Consider the following 9,211-nt stretch of genomic DNA (forward strand, 5'->3'; position numbering starts at 1 on the left):
TATGGTCATGCTTGACCTACAAAATAATTTGATACTGTGAACCATGTATATTTTATTGTAGGCCTACCAAATGAAAGCAATTGGTTTTTGCACCAACTCCTTATTATGGGTGACGTCATACCTAACTGATAGGGTCCAAAGGGTGGATGTGGGCGGGAAACTGTCTGATGCAAAGGGGATAAAATGTGGTGTCCCCCAGGGGAGCATTTTGGTGTCTTTGCTTTTTTTGCTCTACATAAATTACATCGATTCTGCCTGTTCATGCCCTCTGTTCCAGTATGTGAATGATTCTGCCCTCTTGGTATCATATAAGAATAAGGAGACCATTGAAAAGGCATCCTGAGTGACGCACTGATCGGGAGTCCCATAGGGTGGCCCACAATTGGCTCAGCGTCATCCGGCTTAGGGGAGTGTTTGGCCGGGGTATGCCGTCATTGCAAATAAGAATTTGTTCTTAACTGACTTTCCTAGTTAAATAAATAAAAAAAAATATGAAAAAGACCCTAAGCAGTGAACTGACTAAAGTCAGTAAGTGGTTAACCGATAACAAACTGTCTCTGCATTTAGGCAAGACTTAATCTATCCTATTTGGTTCCAAACACAAAGTGAGAAACTCTTACAACTTCAGTCAAGTGTAGTAGTGTGGCAGTGAAGGAAAAACACTCTGTTACATACTTGGGATGTGAACTGGACCAACACATGACAGGTCAGCTCATGGCTTTGAATGTCATTGGGAAGGTTCACTCCAAGACAAAGTTCCTGGCAAGGGTAACCAAGTTCATGGATACAGAGACTATGAGGACCCTGGAAACATTATGATGCAGTGCTGCAATGACTATGCTTGCATCTCATGGGTCAGGGGTATAACCAAAAATGTAATTAGGCAAGTCAGGTAAGAACACATTCTTATTAACAATGACGGACTTCCCCGTCCAAATGCAGGCAATGCTGGGCCAATTGTGCACCGCCCTATGGGACTCCCAATCACAGCCAGATATGATGCAGCATGGATTTGAACCATGGACTAGAGTAACACCTCTTAGACCGCTGCGCCACACGGGGGCCCCATTCAGTCCTTGTCCAATTCTGAGGCACACATTGACGATATATTGGAAGAACTGTCCACATGTACTTTTCATCAGCCAACAAGATATTTATTTCTCACACAGAATAGAATATGCCAACTTTTGTACTATGGGGGATCCCCAAATTAATACTACCACTAGTCTCAAAAAAGCGGCTGACGCAACAGATCAAAACATTTAGCTTAAAATGTTGATGAAATATTAGACGATTTCTTCAAATTATGAGCGCAGAAATACGCACATTGCAGTAGACTATGAGCGTGAATGTTCCGAAGTGCAATCAATTAGTGGGAAAACACCATTCTCAAAAGTGACCGCCAGTGCGATTTATGCATGCAAAGCTTTTATTATAAAGGTGCATTTTTATGGTGTAAATTATCTTCCCCAGACTTGTGCTGTGTATGTATGCCAGTTAGGTTCTACACCTGTTGCGAAGTGGATTAATGTGCTTAATTTTAAGAAGTTATTTGGCTACTTTAGTTGTGATACAAACCTTATCAAAACATACATCATTCACCAGTGATAATATATAATTCACAAGTGATAGGCTAATATTGTCAGCCAACAATTGGCCCAGTTCTTGATTTAATCTCGTCTTTACATATACTAAATAATATATGTGTGAAATTTGTTTTGATTTTGAATGGACCATTATCATGCACCTGTCACAAAATACATGTCATCCATGGACTTTGATGGCCACATGAAAAATGTTGTGCAACATGAGCACATGGGCTCTCATGTGTTTGATTGGATTTTCAATGACCGGGACAATAGAGTACTGAGTACCAGGCAGATATCAATTTTGGTTGGCTACTATTGTCCATTAGCAGCATCAGAGCTTGGAGAAGCCTAATTACCGTGACTAAACAGTCACCTGGAATTTGACTGCCATCATTACTCGTGACCACCTGTGTGGCGGTAATACGGTACCAGCCCTAGGTGTACCAAGCCATGTAACATCCATCCCTAAGCTAGGGAGTTTTAAGATAATCTTAAGAAATGGTTGATGGGAAAAATGCTTTTAAACTGCACAGGTTTAAATAAAGTATAATTGTTGAACATTACATAGTAATATATTTTATTCCTTTTACAGTTTCCATGTTATAATCTGTAAATGTTGAAGGCATGGATGTATTTTCATGACGACCACAATGTAAATATGTTTTTAAACTTGTTTGGGTCATCATTGATGATTTTAATGCCATTTTACTGTATCCGCATGTGTGGTTGTATTATGTTTTGAAATGGTCAAATAAATAAAATAAAAAATCTATTTAGCATATTAATCCTTCAAGGATGAAGGTTAGGGAGTGAACACTATTTATAATAAGGGTTACATGGAGAAAATCGGACCTCTCTGAAATGAAAATGGATGGCCTTCCCTTCAGCAAAATATACACTGAACAAAAATATAAACGCAACATGTGAAGTATTGGTCCCATGTTTCACGAGCTGAAATAAAAGATCCCAGAAATGTTCCATACGCACAAAGTTTATTTGTGCACAATTTTGTTAACATCCCTGTCAGTGAGCATTTTTCCTTTGCCAAGATAATGCATCCACATCACAGGTGTGGGATATCAAGAAGCTGATTAAACGTCATGATCATTACACAGGTGCACCTTGTGCTGATGACAATAAAAGGCCAGTCTAAAATGTGCAGTTTAGTCACAGCACAATGCCAAAGATGTCTCAAGTTGAGGGAGCGTGCAATTGGCATGCTGACAGCAGGAATGTCCACCAGAGCTGTTGCCAGAGAATTGAATGTTCAACGTTGTTTCAGAGCTTGTTTCTAGCATAAAGCATTGAGGACCAAAGCGCTGTTATGGATAACTTTATATAATCAGATCAGTTTTATTTTCTTCCTAATCTTAAACTAACAAGGGGTTTGCCTGTGCTTTTTGCCATTATCTTTCATAAGAAAGAAACCCCCTCAATTCGAGTCTTGGTTTTAACTTAACATCCCTTCACTGACATGAGGTAGGCTATTTAAAAAGTGAATGGTGGGTGGAGAAATTGACCGACAAAGCTATGGATATAGCCGCCTACAGCCTAATTTTGTCTGTCAAACACGGCCTACCCCTTATTTCTTAAATAGGCTCCAACACAACACCGTATTGTTGTTAGTAAAGTCTAATTAAAATGAAGATGGTTTAAATGAATTATGCCTACACGAATTGACCTACTTTCAGAACCATGAGCTGTCCATTTCCGATAGATGGTGCTGCTGCTTTAAGTTTCAGCATCACAATGTAAGTTACTTGAATCTGGCTTATTGTGAGGGTAATAACTGATAAATACATCATAGGCAAGAACTTATTTTTTTAATAATATAAATTATAGTGGTATTCAGCTATCAAAGTTGACTTCTGGTCCTCCTTCTCATCTTCAACTCTCCTTCTCAAACTGAACAGAACATAGGCTATAGGCTAGTCTGTGTGCAACAGTCCTCATAAAAACATTTTGGCGGAAGAAACCTTTAACTCTACTCCTGAACTGCCACCATAGCCCAACACAGGTTTTTGATCCACAAGAGCAGAGCCCTAACCAGCACAGCCATTGGTTAAGCAGTGCACTAAACACTTTTTGATCAGCAATAGCAGAGCATTCCGGGGCTCAGGGTTGGAATGTTCACTGTAGTGTGTAGTGCAGCCTAGTTTTATTCACACCATCCCAGCAGCTATCTTTGGGCTCCCGAGTGGCATGGGGGTCTAAGGCACTACATCTCAGTGCTTGAGGTGTCACTACAGACACCCTGGTTCAAATCCATACTGTATCACAACCAGTCATGATTGGGAATCCCATAGGGCAGCGCACAATTGGGCTAGCGTTGTAAATAAGCATTTGCCCAGCAACAGCCCCAAAACATCACTGCTCTAGAGGAGACCTGCATGGAGGAATGGGCGAAAATACCAGCAACAGTGTGTGAAAACCTTGTAAAGACTTATAGAAAACATTTGACCTCTGTTATATACCCTTTGTTGGCAATGATAAAGTATTGAGATAAACTTTTGTTATTGACCAAATACTTATTTTCCACCATAATTTGCAAATAAATTCCTTAAAAATCCTACAATGTGATTTTCTGGATTTTTTTCTTCTAATTTTGTCTGTCATAGTTGAAGTGTACCTATGATGAAAATTACAGGCCTCATCTTTTTAAGTGGGAGTACTTGCACAATTGGTGGCTGTCTAAATACTTTTTTGCCCCACTGTATATCAATCACACATTGAGTATTAAACATCTATATATCAATCACACATTGATATATAGCCTAATAAGCAACTAATTCTAAAACACTGAGAAGCGTTGACATTTCATCAATTACAAATTTCATGATCCTCCCCTGAACTAGATTTTAAAATACTAAAAACTCTTGTCTGAATTTGAAAAAGCATGACTCTCCCCCATTTTCCTCCAGGTAGTCATTCTGTAAATGTCTATCCATCCCTAAGGAGAGAGAGGAAGAATGCCAGAGAGTTCAGCAGCCAGCAGCTATACAATGTTCTCCACATGTTGTCTTTGTGTTTCCTTCTTTGACATATACAGTGAACGTATGTATGAATGTACTCTGACAGTGACAATTGTTTTTGTTGTTTTGGGTCTGTACTCCAGCACTTTGAATTTTATGACTGAGGTTAAAGTGCAGACTGTCACCTTTAATTAATCCATATTGGGTGAACCGTTTAGAAATGACAGCACTTTTTTTTTTTTGAGTCCCCCCCATTTTAGGGGACCAAAAGTATTGGGGGAAATTCACTTATGTGTATTAAAGTAGTAAAAAGTTAAGTATTTGGTCTCATATTCATAGCAAGCAATGACTACATCAAGCTTGTGACTCTACAAATTTGTTGGATGCATTTGCTGTTTGTTTTTGGTGGTGTTTCAGGTTATTTCGTGTCCAACAGAAATTAAGGGTAAATAATGTAGTGTCATTTGAGTCACTTTAATTGTAAATAAGAATAAAATATGTTTCTGAATACTAATACATTAAATGTGGATGCTACCATGATTACAGATACTCCTGAATGAATCACGAATAATTATGAGTGAGAAAGTTAGAGGCAAAAATATCATACCCACCCATCACATTCCCAGTGGGTCAGAAGTTTACATACACTCAATTAGTATTTTGCCTTTAAATTGTTTAACTTAGGTCAAATGTTTTGGGTAGCCTTCCACAAGCTTCCCACAATAAGTTGAGTGAATTTCAACCCATTCCTCCTGACAAGGCTGGTGTAACTGAGTCAGGTTTGTAAGGCCTCCTTACGAGCACACGCTTTTTCAGTTCTTCACACATTTTCTGCAGGTTTGAGGTCAGGGCTTTGTGATGGCCACTCCAATACTTTGACTTTGTTGTCCTTAAGCCATTTTGCCACAACTTTGGAAGTATGCTTGCGGTCATCATCCATTTGGAAGACCCATTTGCGACCAAGCTTTAACTTCCTGACTGATGTCTTGAGATGTTGCTTCATTATATCCACATAATTTCCCTTTGGTCATGACACCATCTATTTTGTGAAGCGCACCAGTCCCTCCTGCAGCAAAGCACCCCCACAACATGATGCTGCCACCCCCGTGCTTCATGTTTGGGATGGTGTTCTTCGGCTTGCAAGCTTCCCCCCCCTTTTCCTCCAAACGTAACAATGGCCATTATGGCCAAACAGTTCTATTTTTGTTTCATCAGACTAGAGAACATTTCTACAAAAAGTACAATATTTGTCCCCATGTGCAGTTATAAACCGTAGTCTGGCTTTTTTATGGCGGTTTTGGAGCAGTGTCTTCTTCCTTGCTGAGTGACCTTTCAGGTTATGTCAATATAGGACTCATTTTACTGTGGATACAGATACTTTTGTACCTGTTTCCTCCAGCATCTTCACAAGGTCCTTTGCTGTTGTTCTGGAATTGATTTGCACTTTTCGCACCAAAGTACGTTCATCTCTCGGAGACAGAACGCGTCTCCTTCCTGAGCGGTATGATGGCTGCGTGGTCCCATGGTGTTTATACTTGTGTACTATTGTTTGTACAGATGAACTGTAACGGTTATCTTCCTGGGAGGGAGAGGCGGACCAAAACGCAGCGTGGTTATTTGTAAACATCTTTAATGAAAGATGAAAACGTGAACACTATACAAAATAAGAAAACGTGGAAAAACCGAAAGTACTAACTAGTGCAAAACACAGCGACAGGAACAATCACCCACAAAATACCTTAAGAATATAGTTGCCTAAATATGGTTCCCAATCAGAGACAACGATAAACACCTGCCTCTGATTGAGAACCACTCCAGGCAACCATAGACTTACCTAGAACACTCAACTGAACACAACCCCATAGACTACAAAACCCCTAGACAAAACAAGACACATAAACCACCCATGTCACACCCTGGCCTAACCAAAATAATAAAGAAAACAGAATACTAAGGCCAGGGCGTGACATGAACATGGTACCTTCAGGCGGTTGGAAATTGCTTCCAAGGATGAACCAGGTCTTGGCTGATTTATTTTGATGTCCCCATGATGTCAAGGCAAGAGGCACGGAGTTTGACAGTAGGCCTTGAAATACATCCACAGGTACATCTCCAATTGACTCAAATTATGTCAATTAGCCTATGAGAAGCTTCTAAAGCCATGACATAATTTTCTGGAATTTTCCAAGCTGTTTAAAGGCACAGTCAACTTAATGTATGTAAACTTCTGACTCTCTGGAATTGTGATACCATGAATTGTAAGTGAAATAATCTGTCTATAAACAATTGTTGGAAATATTACTTGTGTCATGCACAAAGTAGATGTCCTAACCGACTTAACAAAACTATAGTTTGTTAACAAGACATTTGTGGAGTGGTTGAAAAACAAGTTTTAATGACTCCAACATAAGTGTATGTAAACTTCCGACTTCAACTGTAAACACTTCCATACATTTTTTCAACTGGTACCAGGGGACCTTCAAATGAGTGCTGTGAGGCCTGTGGGCGTCCGAGAGCAAAACAACGTATGTAACTTTCATCAAATGCTCCTCCATTTCACAGGTTCCTAAATAGGGTGTAGTAAGCTCACTAAACAAATTGTGGAAGAAAGGTTTAGAATTTAAGTTGTAATATTTTACACAGAATGTTATCAGTGCAAGATCAAATTAAACCAAAATATTTTCTGCAATGGTATTTTCCGGCTTTGTTATAAAATAAAAATGTCTAAGTGCTTATCGAAGACTCACTTAATATATGTATACCAGCATAAACATTCCACGATTTAAAATCCAAAGAAGAAAGCAATTTGATATAAATATGTCAACATTTATTTGAATAGGCCTATTACCAAAAACTCTCAAGAATATTGATGGCAAACTCACCTGTTGCACTGAGGAGACTAAACATTTCTTTGATTATCCACTCTGCCGATGTCGGCTGAAACAAAAGATTGTCTATTATATTGACAAGATATTCCAGCGACTCCTTTCACAATGGAAATACATGTCCTCAAAGATGGAAGGCAGGTGGGAGGAGGCGAGATCAGGTTGGACCACACTAGCCAATGAAAGGACAGATACACGTGTTAACAACAGGCAATAGAGATAGATAGAGGACTCATCTTTGTCTGTGCTATTATAGCAACTGTCAAAGCATGGGCAGCGCCATTGAGGCTCTCCATTTGAAAATAGCCCATTTTCTTCTTAAATGGCTGATTTGCTCCCAAGTCATAGTAATCCCCACGCAGTTGACTACTTTTAAATGGTGGAAGCCCTCAATGGCTATGTCCATGCTAAAACGGGTTATATCCATGATGAGTTATCTATCTCAGTGACAACTCCGATATAATTCTATTTTTTTCGAAGTTTTCAAAATGCCACGAGTCCACTTATATCAGTGCATTCTTAACCACCTAAGATTACAAAACTTCTATTCAATCAAATAAGCCTCACGTAGGTAATACCTATTCAATGTTTGTTGACCAAATTCGACACTCTCTTGTTGACCTCCATACAAAAATTCCTTACTTCGTGTGCTTATTTTTGTGGACAGATTTTGGGCAGAGTAAAACCTTTCACTTTGCCTCTTCCTCTCTGCTGAAACTCCTATGCTAATATTGGTTGCGTTCCCAATATGCGTTGCCCTGCTCAGACATTGTATGCATCATCAATGGTTGCGTGCCATGTCATCGACTGTGTCATCGACTGACAGATTGCTTAAACATAATGAGTCGGCCCGAGAATTGAACCCTGTGGCACCCCCATAGAGACTGGCATTCCAAAGGTGAGGGGCAGTAGAGGAAAAGGTCCTTTCGCCCATGGTGCGAACCCTGGTCTTTGGGACCAATTTTCAAAGCGTGGAAATAAATATTATGAAAATTCCAAAAATATATATTTTACCTTAAATGTAATTTTCTAGCTCAAATGTACTGAACAAAAATATAAATGCAACATGCAACAATTTATGAATTCCTATAAGCAAATCAGTCAGTTTAAATAAATTCATTAGGCCCTAATCTATGGATTTCACATGACTGGGCAGGGGTGCAGCCATGGGTGGGCCTCGGATGGCATAGGCCCACCCACTTGGGGCCCAGGCCCAGGCCCAGGCCCAGCCAATCAGAATTAGTTTTCCCTAACAAAAGGGCTTTAATGAAGACAGAAATACTCCTCAGTTTCATCAGCTGTCCGGGTGGCTGGTCTTAGACGATCCCACAGGTGAAGAAGCCGGATGTGGAAGTCCTGGGCTGGCGTCGTTACACGTGGCCTGCGGTTGTGAGGCCAGTTAGACGTACTGCCATATTCTCTAAAATGACGTTGGAGGCAGCTTATGGTAGAGAAATGAACAATTCAATTTTGTTGGACCATTTTGCATTCTCGTTCCCATTGTTGTGATAAGAGCAAGCACGTGCCTGCTCGCACACAGAATTGTATCGCTTGAGTACAACAAAATTGCATATAATGTTGTGGATAAAGTTAGGAATTATACAATTTAATATGTAAAACATCTAAAGACCTGCGTCACTATACTGAGAGCTTTGCAGTTTCTAAAAGGACATATTTACGTTTTTTTGGAGCCTTTGTTAATTTTTATCCGTGGCCCGTATACTGCAGAATGAGCAATGAAGAAGTCTTGCTGGTGCAGTTAGTT

Source organism: Oncorhynchus mykiss, chromosome 6 (assembly GCF_013265735.2).
Source record: "Oncorhynchus mykiss isolate Arlee chromosome 6, USDA_OmykA_1.1, whole genome shotgun sequence".
NCBI lineage: Eukaryota > Metazoa > Chordata > Actinopteri > Salmoniformes > Salmonidae > Oncorhynchus > Oncorhynchus mykiss.